The 15464-nt window shown below is 41.3% G+C and overlaps 1 pseudogene; it reads right to left on the bottom strand.

Annotated features, from left to right (window-relative positions):
• Positions 1-15464, bottom strand: part of LOC106562845 (nucleoporin NUP188-like) — a 76445-nt pseudogene that overhangs the window by 45159 nt on the left and 15822 nt on the right.

Genomic DNA, 15464 nt, shown 5'->3' with positions numbered 1-15464 from the left:
CACACAGTACATAAACCCTGGAATGAATTTAACTGGTTTTCTTAATTTTTACTATTTTCTAGATTGTAGAATAATAGACAATATGAAATGACTATGAAATAACACATCTGGAAATACAAAAAAAGTGTTCAACAAATCAAAAATATATTTTATATTTGAGATTCTTCAAAGTAGCCACCCTTTGCCTTGATGACAGCTTTGCACACTCTTGGTATTCTCTCAACCAGCTTCATGAGGTAGTCACCTGCATGCATTTCAATTAACAGGTGTGCCTTGTTAAAAGTTAATTTGTGTAATTTCTTTAATGCGTTTGAGCCAATCAGTTGTGTTGTGACAAGGTAGGGGTGGTACATAGTAGTTACCCCTATTTGATAAAAGACCAAGTCCATTTTATGGCAAGAACAGCTCAAATAAGCAAAGAGAAATGACAGTCCATCATTACTTTAACCGTTCTGGGCTAGGGGGCAGTATTTTCACGGCCGGATAAAAAACTTACCCGATTTCAACTGGTTACTACTCTTGCCCAGAACCGAGAATATGCATATTATTAGTAGATTTGGGTAGAAAACACTCTAAAGTTTCTAAAACTGTTTGAATGGTGTCTGTGAGTATAACAGAACTCATATGGCGGCAAAAACCTGAGAAGATTTCAAGCAGGAAGTGCCCTGTCTGCGATTTTGTAGTTCTGCTTTTGCTTGTCTATCGAAACTACAGTATCCGTGGGGTTTTGCTGCACTTTCTAAGGCTTCCATTGGCTCTCTAAAGCCGCCAGAAAGTGGATTGGGGCGTCACCTGTCTCTGGGCAAAGTATAGGAGCACAGTTTGTCAGTGGACTGCGTGGTGACTCAGAGACTGGAGATGCGCATTCGCGAGACCTCGCCATTTTTTCTTTCCCTCTTTGAATGAATGAACATTGTCCGGTTAGAATGTTATCGCTATTTTACGAGAAAAATATTTTAAACAGCGTTTGACATGCTTCTAAGTACGGTAATGGAACATTTTGAATTTTTTTGTGTCGATATGCGCTCGTGCGTTACCCTTTGGATAGTGACCTGAACGCATGAACAAAACGGAGATATTTGCACATAACTATGGATTATTTGGAACAAAAACAACATTTGTTGTGGAAGTAGAAGTCCTGGGAGTGCATTCTGACGAAGAACAGCAAAGGTAATCCAATTTTTCTAATAGTAATTCTGAGTTTAGTGAGCCTCGACGTTGGCGGGTGTCTGAATAGCTAGCTTTGATGGCCGAGCTATCTACTCAGAATATTACAAAATGTGCTTTCGCCGAAAAGCTATTTTAAAATCTGACACCGCGATTGCATAAAGGAGTTCTGTATCTATAATTCTTAAAATAATTGTTATGTATTTTGTCAACGTTTATCATGAGTAATTTAGTAAATTCATCGGAAGTTTTCGGTGGGTATGCTAGTTCTGAACATCACATGCTAATGTAAAAAGCTGTTTTTTGATATAAATATGAACTTGATTGAACAAAACATGCATGTATTGTATAACATAATGTCCTAGGAGTGTCATCTGATGAAGATCATCAAAGGTTAGTGCTGCATTTAGCTGTGTTTTGGGTTTTTGTGACATATATGCTTGCTTGAAAAATGGCTGTGTGGTTTTTTCTAGCTATGTACTCTCCTAACATAATCTAATGTTTTGCTTTCGCTGTAAAGCCTTTTTGAAATCAGACAATGTGGTTAGATTAACGAGAGTCTTATCTTTCAAATGGTGTAAAATAGTCGTATGTTTGAAATATTGAAATTATAGCATTTCTGAGGTTTTGAATTTCGCGCCACGCTCTACCACTGGCTGTTGAATAGAGTGGGACGCTCACGTCCCACCTAGCCCAGAGAAGTTAAGACATGAAAATCAGTCAATCCGGAAAATTTCAAGAACTTTTGAAGTTCATTCAAGTGCAGTCGCAAAAGCCATCAAGCGCTATGATGAAACTGGTTCTCATGAGGACCGCCACAGGAAAGGAAGACCCAGAGTTGCCTCTGCTGAAGAGGATAAGTTCATTAGAGTTAACTGCACCTCAGATTGCAGACCAAATAAATGCTTCAGAACTGTTCAGACACTGCGTGAATCAGGCCTTCATGGTCAAATTGCTGCAAAGAAACCACTACTAAAGGACACCAATAATAAGAAGAGACTTGCTTGGGCCAAGTCCAAATGTGAGATTTTTGGTTCCAACCGCTGTGTCTTTGTGAGATGCAGAGTAGGTGAACGGATGATCTCCACATGGAGGAAGAGGTGTGATGGTACTTTGCTGCTAACACTGTCAGTGATTTATTTAGAATTCAAGGCACACTTAACCAGCATGGCTACCACAGCATTCTCCAGCAAGGAGAGTGATGGAGTGCTGCATCAGATGACCTGGCCTCCACAATCACCCGACCTCAACCCAATTGAGATGGTTTGGGATGAGTTGGACCGCAGAGTGAAGGACCATCAGCCAACAAGTGCTCAGCATATGTGGGAACTCCTTCAAGACTGTTGAAAAAGCATTCCAGGTGAAGCTGGTTGAGAGAATGCCAAGAGTGTGCAAAGCTGTCATCAAGGCAAAGGGTGGCTATTTGAAGAATCTCAAATATATTTTGATTCGTTTAACACTTTTTTGGTTAATACATGATTCCATATGTGTTATTTCATAGTTTTGATGTCTTATTCTACAATGTAGAAAATAGTAAAAATAAAGAAAAACCCTTGAATGAGTAGGTGTCCAAACTTTTGACTGGTACTGTATATTCATACTCATACAGATATAATTAAATAAATGTGATAATGAAATAAAGGATCTCTGCTGATCTCTACTATGAGATGCTTTGAGTTTGTGTGTAGTAGGGATGAAACGATTCACTGATAAACATTTGAATTGGGGACCGATGTGTAAGATATGACTGCATCTGTCCGCGGATCCCAGACTGATCCAAATATAGCATGCATCGGTCAGAAAATCTATTCAAACGTTTCTACCTTTTGAAAATACCTCATATTTTGTGATAACTGATGAGTCAGTGTCAAACTATTAATGTAACTGTGTGGACAGTCATTGATACACAAGTAAATTTGCATGCCTAACAACCTAGGGTAGGCATATCAGTAGCCTAGTCAAATTACTCACTGTGCCCAGGTTCGCTCGTTGACAAATACGAGGTAGGTTGCCTGTTCCTGATCTTGCGCAGCACCTTCAGCCGTCAAATGCTAGCTAATCTTACGACGACATAGGCTACATTGCCACCCCCCTAATCTGATGGCGGTAGTGGGGTGGTAGACGCTTCATCTCCCTTATGGCTCAGGTGCCTACATAGTACATACATCAGACATACACTGAGTATACCAAACATTCGGAACACCTTCCTAATATTGAGATGAACCCCTCTCCCCTTTACTCTCAGAACAGCCTAAATTAGTCCGGGCATTGACCCTACAAAGTGTCAAAAGCATTCCACAGGGATCCTGGCCCATGTTGACTCCCGTGCCTCCCACAGTTGTGTCAAGTTGGATGGATGTCCTTTGAGTGGTGGACCATTATTGATACACACGGGAAACTGTTGAGTGTGGAAAACTCAGCTGGGTTGCAGTTCTTGACACAAACCGGTGCACAATCACGAAGTTTTGTCAGCTGGTGATTGTCAAGCAAATAACTGACGGTCTCCTTAACTCTATTTCTTGCGCTGCATCGTTGGTTAAGGGCTTGTAAGTAAGCACTTCACGGAAAGGTCTACACCTGTTGTATTCGGCGCATGTGACAAACTTTTTGAAATGTTATTTAATTGACCGTTAATCAACATAGACACATGTAGCATCTCCTGGCTTCCACACAAGCCACTGATGCAGACCATTGGAACATCTACATTTTAAACAGTCTAATAAATCCATGTAATATAGCCTACACATTCACAATAAATCCATGATTTACTTTAGACAGGTCTAAAGAAACATGATATGAAGAAAATGTAGTCTATTTTAGAGGAACAGAATATACTGTTGTCCTTATGTTAGGTCCGCATCTGGCTATGCCACATCTGTGGGCTACACTAGTTCATTTAGCAGACAATATTTGCTTAGAATTCTGTTCATAGTATGAAGAATACAATTGAACAAAGCTGAATAAAATAGAACGGATATTTTCTCGAAACAATTTGAGGGAGTGTGCATATGCGGCTATTCTGTGTTATATGCTTAATTTAGATTTATTCATGTAACTTTAGTTGTTCTACAAACGTTGGGCTATATGTTTTGATTTTAAATACATTGTAAAGCTGCATAATACGCCAAATGATGATTTGAAAAAAGTTACATGAAAGGCATGAGCTCTACTTTGTTTTTTTTGCGCAGACTGTACACACTTCATCAGTCTCTCACTCACAATTTGACAAAGCCTCACATTTCCCGGCGGCATTCCTTTTGTGTGGCCGTAATGCCCTCTAAAAAATCCATGCCTTTTGCAGGCAGTGGCCATTGTTCCATTGGGCTCAATATAATAATTATAATTACCTTCTCACTGAGTGCTGCATGCTCCGAAGCACCCATCACTCACATTAATCTCCATCACGTGATCGGGTCTTTCTCACAGGCTACAAGTGAAGACCGACACATTGGGGACGCAACTGCACGCGTCCTTATCTAATTCCGAGGTGCATTTTGAAGATATTGGAAGAACTGTCCACATTTACTTTGTCAGCCAACAAGATGAGTAGGCCTAACGAACAGCAAAAGCACTAGCCTATGTCAATCTACTATCCCACATAGTACAAAAGTTGACCTATTCTGTGAGAGAAATAAATATTCCAAACATAGTCTGGGACAGTTGTGGGATGCGATAGATCCCAAATTAATACAACCACTAGCATCAAAAAATTATTTTGTTATGCAATGTGGCTGACGCAAAAGATCAGAACGTTTAGCTTAAAATGTTGATAAACTATTAGGCTATTTCTTCACATTATAAGAGCAGCAATGCGCACACGGCAGTAGGATATAAGCACGAATGTTCCATTAGAAGGAAAACACCATTACCAAAAGTGACCGCAAATGCAATTATGCATGTAATGCATTTATTATAAAGGTGCATTTTTATGGTGAAAACATGAAACTCATGCGGTGCTTATATATGCCAGTTAGGCTCTACACCCCATGTAAATTGGATGAATGTGCTTCATTTTACGAAGTTACTTGGCCACTTTAGTTGTGATGCAAACCTTAGCAAAACATTTAGGCCTATGGGCTAGGCTACATGAGGTGTGCGACTGACTCAAAAAGTCAGGAAAAAAGGCATTGTTTCTTGCCTTACGCTGGGCATCATTCCCAAGTGATAATATATAATTCACAAGTGATAGGCTAATAGTCACCCATTACACTATTCTTGATTTAATCTTGTCTTTACATACACTAAATAATATATGTGTGAAATTTGTTTTGATTTAGAATGGACCATTATCATGCATCTGTCTCGAAACGGGCAGGAAAAAATACATGTCATCTATGCACTTAAATAGCGAATGAAGGATGCTTTTCCAGTGGTTCATTTTCATGCCAGCCAGGTAGGCTATACTCCTGTTTAAAAGAGAAGCAATGTGCTTAATATTAGGAATGTTGAGAAATAAATATAGTAGGCCTAGCCTATAGAAAGCTGATTTTAATAGAGGCCATCACTCTGTTTTCTCACGCAATTGCATAGCCTACAGAAATGTTGAGCAAAATGAGCTCATGGGTTCTCATGAAGTGTTTGATTATATATGATACATTTGCATTGATGTCTGAGTGATTTAAGGGACAAGAGTGCGTAGTACCAGGCAATTAGCACATTTGGTAAGCTACTTATGACCATCAGCAGCATCAGAGCTTGGAGAAGCCTAATTACTGTGACTAAATGGTCACGTGGAATTTGACTGCCTTTATGACTCATGACCGCTGGTGTGGCTGTAATACAGTCACCGTAACAGCCCTACGCCTGGCACCTACGACCATATTACGAAAGACAAGAATTGTACTTTTGAATTCCGTAAAGTCAGTGCGGAAGAGGTGAAAAAATGATTGTCGTCTATCAACAATTACAAGCCACCGGGGTCTGACAATCTGGATGGAAAATTACTGAGGATAATAGCAAACAATATTGCCACTCTTATTTGCCACATCTTCAGTTTAAGCCTACTAGAGAGTGTGTGCCCTCAGGCTTGGAGGAAAGCTAAAGTCATTGCGCTAACCAAGAATAGTAAAGCCCCCTTTACTGGCTCAAATAGCCGACCACTCAGCCTGTTACCAACCCTTAGTAAACTTCTGGAAAAAATTGTGTTTGACCAGATACAATGCTATTTTACAGTAAACAAATTGACAACAGAATTTCAGCACGCTTATAGGGAAGGACACTCAACAAGCACAGCACTACACAAATCACTGATGATTGGTAAAATTGATGATAAAATGATTGTGGGGGCTGGCTTGTTCGACTTCAGTGCAGCTTTTGACATTATCAATCATAGTCTGCTGCTGGAAAAACTTGTGTTATGCCTTTACACCCCCTGCTATAATGTGGATGAAGAGTTACTTGTCTAACTGAACACAGAGGTTGTTCTTTAATGGAAGCCTCTCAAATATAATCCAGCTAGAATCAGGAATTCCCCAGGGTAGCTGTTTAGGCCCCTTGCGTTTTTCAATTTTACTAATGACATGCCACTGACTTTGAGTAAAGCCAGAGTGTCTATGTATACGGATGACTCAACACTATATACGTCAGCTACTACAGCGACTGAAATGACTGCAACACTCAACAAAGAGTTGCAGTTAGTTTCAGAGTGGGTGGCAAGGAATAAGTTATCCCTAAATATCTCTAAAAATAAAAGCATTGTATTTGGAACAAAACACTCACTAAACCTCAACTAAATCTTGTAATAAATTATGTGGAAACTGAGCAAGTTGAGATGACTAAACTGCTTGGAGTCACACTAGATTGTAAACTGTCATGGTCAAAACATATTGATGCAGTAGTATCTAAGATGGGGAGAAGTCTGTCTATAATCAATAGATGCTCTGCCTTCTTAACAACACTATCAACAAGGCAGGTCCTACAGGCCCTAGTTTTGTCACACCTTGACAAATGTTCAGTCGTGTGGTCAGGTGCCACAAAAAGGACTTAGGAAAATTGTAATTGGCTCAGAACAGGGCAGCACGGCTGGCCCTTGGATGTACACAGAGAGCTAATAATAATATGCATGTAAATCTCTCCTGACTGAAAGTGGAGGAGAGATTGACTTCATCACTACCTTATTTAAGAGAGGTATTGACATGTTGAATGCACCGAGCTGTCTGTCTAAACTACTGGCACACAGCTCGTACACCAATGCATACCCCACAAGACATGTCACAAGAGTGCTTGTTGCACCCTCGACAACTACTATGATTATTATTATTTGACCATGCTGGTCATTTATGAACATTTTAACATTTTAACATTTTGACCATGTTCTGTTTTAATATCCACCCTGCACAGCCAGAAGAGGACTGGCCACCCCTCATAGCCTGGTTCCTCTCTAGGTTTCTTCCTAGGTTTTTGGCCTTTCTAGGGAGTTTTTCCTAGGGAGTTTTTCCTAGCCACCGTGCTTCTTTCACATGCTTTGCTTGCTGTTTGGGGTTTTAGGCTGGGTTTCTGTACAGCACTTTGAGAATATCAGCTGATGTACGAAGGGCTATATAAAAATAAATTTGATTTGATTTGATTTGAAGAGGTCTCTTCACAGCCCCCAAGTCCAGAACAGACTATGGGAGGCACACAGTACTACATAGAGCCATGACTACTTGGAACTCTATTCCACATCAAGTAACTGACGCAAGCAGTAAAATTAGATTTAAAAAAAATGTGTTAAAAAAAATTATAAAATAAACTTATGGAACAGTGGGTACTGTGAAGCAAAACAAACAATGGCATAGACACATGCATACACACACACACACACACACACACACACACACACACACACACACACACACACACACACACACACACACACACACACACACACACACACACACACACACAATAACATACAGTGGGGAAAAAATTATTTAGTCAGCCACCAATTGTGCAAGTTCTCCCACTTAAAAAGATGAGAGAGGCCTGTAATTTTCATCATAGGTACACTTCAACGATGACAGACAAAATGAGAAAAAAAATCCAGAAAATCACATTGTAGGATTTGTAATGAATTTATTTGAAAATTATGGTGGAAAATAAGTATTTGGTCAATAACAAAAGTCTATCTCAATACTTTGTTATATACCCTTTGTTGGCAATGACACAGGTCAAACGTTTTCTGTAAGTCTTCACAAGGTTTTCACACACTGTTGCTGGTATTTTGGCCCATTCCGCCATGCAGATCTCCTCTAGAGCAGTGATGTTTTGGGGCTGTCGCTGGGCAACACTGACTTTCAACTCCCTCCAAAGATTTTCTATGGGGTTGAGATCTGGAGACTGGCTAGGCCACTCCAGGACCTTGAAATGCTTCTTACGAAGCCACTCCTTTGTTGCCCGGGTGGTGTGTTTGGGATCATTATCATGCTGAAAGACCCAGCCATGTTTCATCTTCAATGCCCTTGCTGATGGAAGGAGGTTTTCACTCAAAATCTCACGATACATGGCCCCATTCATTCTTTCCTTTACACGGATCAGTCGTCCTGGTCCCTTTGCAGAAAAACAGCCACAAAGCATGATGTTTCCACCCCCATGCTTCACAGTAGGTATGGTGTTCTTTGGATGCAACTCAGCATTCTTTGTCCTCCAAACACGACGAGTTGGGTTTTTACCAAAAAGTTATATTTTGGTTTCATCTGACCATATGACATTCTCCCAATCCTCTTCTGGATCATCCAAATGCTCTCTAGCAAACTTCAGACGGGCCTGGACATGTACTGGCTTAAGCAGGGGGACACGTCTGGCACTGCAGGATTTGAGTCCCTGGCAGCGAGTGTGTTACTGATGGTAGGCTTTGTTACTTTGGTCCCAGCTCTCTGCAGGTCATTCACTAGGTTCCCCCGTGTGGTTCTGGGATTTTTGCTCACCGTTCTTGTGATAATTTTGACCCCACGGGGTGAGATCTTGCGTGGAGCCCCAGATCGAGGGAGATTATCAGTGGTCTTGTATGTCTTCCATTTCCTAATAATTGCTCCCACAGTTGCTCCCACCTATTGCAGATTCAGTCTTCCCAGCCTGGTGCAGGTCTACAATTTTGTTTCTGGTGTCCTTTGACAGCTCTTTGGTCTTGGCCATAGTGGAGTTTGGAGTGTGACTGTTTGAGGTTGTGGACAGGTGTCTTTTATACTGATAACAAGTTCAAACAGGTGCCATTAATACAGGTAACGAGTGGAGGACAGAGGAGCCTCTTAAAGAAGAAGTTACAGGTCTGTGAGAGCCAGAAATCTTGCTTGTTTGTAGGTGACCAAATACTTATTTTCCACCATAATTTGCAAATAAATTCATAAAAAATTCTACAATGTGATTTTCTGGAATTTCTTTTCTCATTGTGTCTGTTATAGCTGACGTGTACCTATGATGAAAATTACAGGCCTCTCTCATCTTTTTAAGTGGGAGAACTTGCACAATTGGTGGCTGACTAAATACTTTTTCCCCCACTGTACATACACATGGATTTAATACTGTAGATGCAGTTGAAGTTGGAAGTTTACAGACACCATAGCCAAATACATTTAAACGCAGTTTCACAATTCCTGACATTTAATCCTAGTAAAAATTCCCTGTCTTAGGTCAGTTAGGATAACCACTATCTTAAGAACGTGAAATGTCAGAATAATAGTAGAGAGAATTATTTAATTCAGCTTTTATTTCTTTCATCACATTCCCAGTGGGTCAGAAGTTCACATATGCTCAATTAGTATTTGGTAGCATTGCCTTTAAAAATGTTTAACTTGGGTCAAACGTTTCGAGTAGCCTTCCACAAACTTCCCACAATAAGTTGGGTGAATTTTGGCCCATTCCTCCTGACAGAACTGGTGCAACTGAGTCATGTTTTTAGGCCTTCTTGCTCACACACACTTTTTCAGTTCTGCCCACAACTTTTCTATAGGATGAGGTCAGGGCTTTGTGATGGCCACTTTAATACCTTGACTTTGTTGTCCTTAAGCCATTTTGCCACAACTTTGGAAGTATGCTTGGGGGTCATTGTCCATTTGGAAGACACATTTGCGACCAAGCTTTAACTTCCTGACTGAGGTCTTGAGATGTTGCTTCAATATATCCACATAATTTCTCCTCCTCATGATGCCATCTATTTTGTGAAGTGCACCAGTCCCTCCTGCAGCATAGCACCCCCTCAACATGATGCTGCTTCCCCCCCCCATGCTTCACGGTTGGGATGGTGTTCTTCGGCTTGCAAGCGTCCATCCTTTTCCTCCAAACATATCACTGGTCATCATGGCCAAACAGTACTATTTCTGTTTCTTCAGACCAGAGGACATTTATCCAAAAAGTACAATCTTTGTCCCCATGTGCAGTTGCAAACCGTAGTCTGGCTTTTTTATGGCAGTTTTGGAGCAGTGGCTTCTTCCTTGCTGAGCGGCCTTTCAGGTTATGTCGATATAGGACTCGTTTTACTGTGGATATAGTGTACCTGTTTCCTCCAGCATCTTCACAAGGTCCTTTGCTGTGGTTCTGGGATTGATTTGCACTTTTCGCACCAAAGTACCAATCTCTAGGAGACAGTACGCGTCTCCTTCCTGAGCGGTATGACGGCTGCGTGGTCCCATGGTGTTTATACTTGCATACTATTGTTTGTACAGATGAACATGGTACCTTCAGGCGTTTGGAAATTGCTCCCAAGGATGAAACAGACTTGTGGAGGTCTACAATTTTTTTTTCTGAGGTCTTGGTTGATTTCTTTTGATTTTCCCATGATTTCAAGCAAAGAGGCACTGAGTTTGAAGGTAGGCCTTGAAATACATCCACAGGTACTTCTCCAATTGACTCAAATTATGTCAATTAGCCTATCAAAAGCTTCTAAAGCCATGACATCATTTTCCAAGCTGTTTAAAGGCAAGTGAAATTAGTGTATGTAAACTTCTGACCCACTGGAATTGTGATACAGTGAATTATAAGTCAAATAATCTGTCTGTAAACAATTGTTGGAAATGACTTGTGTCATGCATAAAGTAGATGTCCTAACCGACTTGCCAAAACTATAGTTTGTTAACCTGTTTGGGATGGGGGCAGTATTTGCACGGCCGGATAAAAAACATACCCAATTTAATCTGGTTACTACTCCTGCCCAGTAACTAGAATATGCATATAATTTGGATTTGGATAGAAAACACCCTAAAGTTTCTAAAACTGTTTGAATGGTGTCTGTGAGTATAACAGAACTCATATGGCAGGCCAAAACCTGAGAAGATTCTAAACAGGAAGTGCCCTCTCTGACCATTTCTTGGCCTTCTTTGTCATCTCTATCCAAAACAGAGGATCTCTGCTGTAACGTGAGACTTTCTGAGGCTCCCATAGGCTCTCAGAAGGTGCCAGAACGTTGAATGATGACTCTGCTGTCCCAGGCTGAAAAACAGTAGCGCATTTGGTAAGTGGTCGATCTGAGAACAATGAGACGGGTGTGCGTGTGCACGTGAAGAGTCCATTTTAGATAAAGGAGTTCTGTATCTATAATTCTTAAAATAATTGTTATGTTTTTTGTGAACGTTTATCGTGAGTAATTTAGTAAATTCACCGGAAGTTTGCGGTGGGTATGCTAGTTCTGAACGTCACATGCTAATGTAAAAAGCTGTTTTTTGATATAAATATGAACTTGATTGAACAAAACATGCATGTATTGTATAACATAATGTCCTAGGAGTGTCATCTGATGAAGATCATCAAAGGTTAGTGCTGCATTTAGCTGTGGTTTTGGTTTTTGTGACATTATATGCTAGCTTGAAAAATGGGTGTCTGATTATTTCTGGCTGGGTACTCTGCTGACATAATCTAATGTTTTGCTTTCGTTGTAAAGCCTTTTTGAAATCGGACAGTGTGGTTAGATTAACGAGAGTCTTTAAAATGGTGTAAAATAGTCATATGTTTGAGAAATTGAAGTAATAGCATTTCTAAGGTATTTGAATATCGCGCCACGGGATTCCACTGGCTGTTGAGTAGGTGGGACAATTTCGTCCCACATACCCTAGAGAGGTTTTAAGAAGAAATTTGTGGAGTGGTTGAAAAACAAGTTTTAATGACTCCAACCTAAGTGTATGTAAACTTCCGACTTCAACTGTACACCATAGACACACACACACACACACACACACACACACACACACACACACACACACACACACACACACACACACACACACACACACACACACACACACACACACACACACACACACACACACACACACACACACACACACACACAAACTTCAGCTCAGAGGCCCAGCTCATGAGCTCCATCATTAGCAGACTTTAATTTACAATGGAAAATGTAAGTGTTTATACAACAAATGTTAGTGCATTGAATCGTATCGAATCTAATCGCATAGATTAATTCGCTAATCAAACAGAATAGTTTTAAAGTAAAACGTATCGTTCCTGTATCATACCGGAGCCCATGTGTTTACAATAGCTACGTATCGAATCATCTTGAAAGGGAAAGATGCACATCCATTGTGTGTAGTTGAGTGCGTGTGTGTTATCTATATGACCCATCCATCCATCCATCCATAGTATTACACACACAACATGTATTGTGTATACCTGCAGTAGAGACAACATGGAGCAGCATCTCTATCTCGCAGATGAACAGGGTCCAGGCGCTGTAGGAGTAGTCCCAGCGAACCATGTAGCCCTGCTCCCCTACAGCCACCTGCCCCAGCACACCCTGAGGCATCCGCAGGTTGGTCTGGCCCACGCCTAATGTAGACATAGGTAGTGAAGAGAGAACATTCCATTTGAATCAGTATTTACAGAAATATATTAAGAGATGGAATGAAAGACACACAATAATTACTAAGACCATGACAAAAATGCTCATTAGAATTGACAGATTAAAATACACAAAAAGCATTAACACACACCGAGAGGGTAGATGAGTTTGGGTGTTTGTCTCCTCCACAGTGTCTCGTCGTCTCTAGAGATGATGTCATTGGGCTTCGTTTTGTAGACTTCTGTGTAGAACGGCATCTTGTCCAAGAAAGTGTAGACCTAACACATAGTCAGAAACATTAAATCAAGTGTAACCCCAGACCAGCAGAAAGATATGTGTGTGTGTGTGTGTGATTAATTAATACCTTCTTTGCGGTGGACTTGTCGGACAGGAGAGCGGTGAGGAGCTGTAACAGCGGACCAGTCTTGTATGGAAACATTCCCATAGCGCTATCCAGGATCATTCCCAATCCCATATTGGGCTTCTGGAAAAAGCATTAAAAAAGCCATAAATTAGGGAATTTAGCTAGAGACACACTTTTGGAGTGATTTGACATTCATGAAACAGAAGTGCTTTTATTAATTTCTTCTCACCGTTTCCCAGAAAAGCTCAGCCAGACTGGGAGCAGAGAGGACTTCACACGCTGCATTGATCAGATGCTATGGGAGAGTGTATCATAAAATCATGACATGAATCTGTGATGTATATATTTTGTATTATTATTTTAACCTCCTTTTCCTCCCCAATTTGGTGATATTTAATTGCGAAACATTGTCGATCTTGTCTCATCGCTGATTCCCCAACAGGGTCGGGAGAGGCGAAGGTCGAGTCACGCATCCTACAAAACATGACCCGCCAAACGGCACTTCTTAACACCCGCTCGCTACACCCGGCCTGTTACCTGTTGGCTGCCCAGCGTCTCCTCTTCAAAGGAGGTAATGACAAAAGAAAGGAGGCCGTAGATACACATCCGAGCTGTAGTGGCCGAATGCTGAGGACAGAGAGGAATGGACAAAAGAAAACAGTGTTCTATGTCTGGATCGTTGTGAGTTGTGTGCACACATGCTCGTGTTTTGTTTTTATGTGCGTGTTCTTACATTATTCCCAGTGCCTCCCAGGCCCTGCAGCATGGTGGTGAGGTACTGGAACACCCCCAGCTGTAGGGAGGTGTTCCCAATGCGTCTGATGACGGGGCTGGACTCGTCTGGGTTCAGGGTGTGTCTCATCAGGACCCAGGCCAGCAGCACCAGCCCATGGTGGGGGATGTCCCCAAACGTCAGCAGCATCTGGTCCATTTCCTGGTTGGAAACAATAATGACTGTCCCTAATTGATGCAATATTTACTTATTGATGCAATAATTGCAATAGCCTGGTCCCAGATCTGCTTGTGGCCATTAGTAGATCTGCGATGACTGGAATCGCAAAGCAAATCAAAGTATTGCACCCCCACTTCTATGCAGAACAACATTTCAATTGTAAACTGTCTCAATTAGACGACTTAAAGCCAAAACTAGTGTTTACCGTACATGTCAATTTCCACTAATAACAGATTATTAAGGTGCACATAGGGTGTTGACCTTGCTGATATCGGGGGTGTTGGAGAACTGGTGCTGCTCCGTGCGGTCCTCCAGGGCACACTTCTGGAGGAAGTCTATGTCAATGCTCTACACCAGGATCAGAGAGCTGAAGTACGTGGGTGACAGAAGGAGAGATACATTAACAAGTGGGAATATCTTCAGAAATTATTGTACTTTACTGAAGCTAAATCCCTTGCCAAAGCAACAAATGTAGCTATTATCCTGAATCTGTAACCTACTCAAATCTGTCTGACCAATAAAGATGCCAGTAAGAAGAAGCTAGCTAGCGATGTAGTCGTGGCCAAAAGTTTTGAGAATGACACAAATATAAATTTTCACAAAGTCTGCTGCCTCAGCTGGTATGATGGCAATTTGCATATACTCCAGAATGTTATGAAGAGTGATCAGATGAATTGCAATGAATTGCAAAGTCCCTCTTGGCCATGCAAATGAACTGAATCCCCCAAAAAACATTTCCACTGCATTTCAGCCCTGCCACAAAAGGACCAGCTGACATGTCAGTGAATCTCTCGTTAACACAGGTGTGAGTGTTGGGGCAGCAAAGGGCAGCAAAGAAGCCACTTCTCTCCAGGAAAAACATCAGGGACAGACTGATATTCTGCAAAGGGTACAGGGATTGGACTGCTGAGGACTGGGGTAAAGTCATTTTCTCTGATGAATCCCCTTTCCGATTGTTTGGGGCATCCGGAAAAAAAGCTTGTCCGGAGAAGACAAGGTGAGTGCTACCATCAGTCCTGTGTCATGCCAACAGTAAAGCATCCTGAGACCATTCATGTGTGGGGTTGCTTCTCAGCCAAGGGAGTGGGCTCACTCACAATTTTGCCTAAGAACACAGCCATGAATAAAGAATGGTACCAACACATCCTCCGAGAGCAACTTCTCCCAACCATCCAGGAACAGTTTGGTGACAAACAATGCCTTTTCCAGCATGATGG

This window comes from Salmo salar, chromosome ssa11 (assembly GCF_905237065.1).
Source record: "Salmo salar chromosome ssa11, Ssal_v3.1, whole genome shotgun sequence".
Lineage (NCBI taxonomy): Eukaryota > Metazoa > Chordata > Actinopteri > Salmoniformes > Salmonidae > Salmo > Salmo salar.
This window is presented reverse-complemented; position numbering and strand designations above follow the sequence as displayed.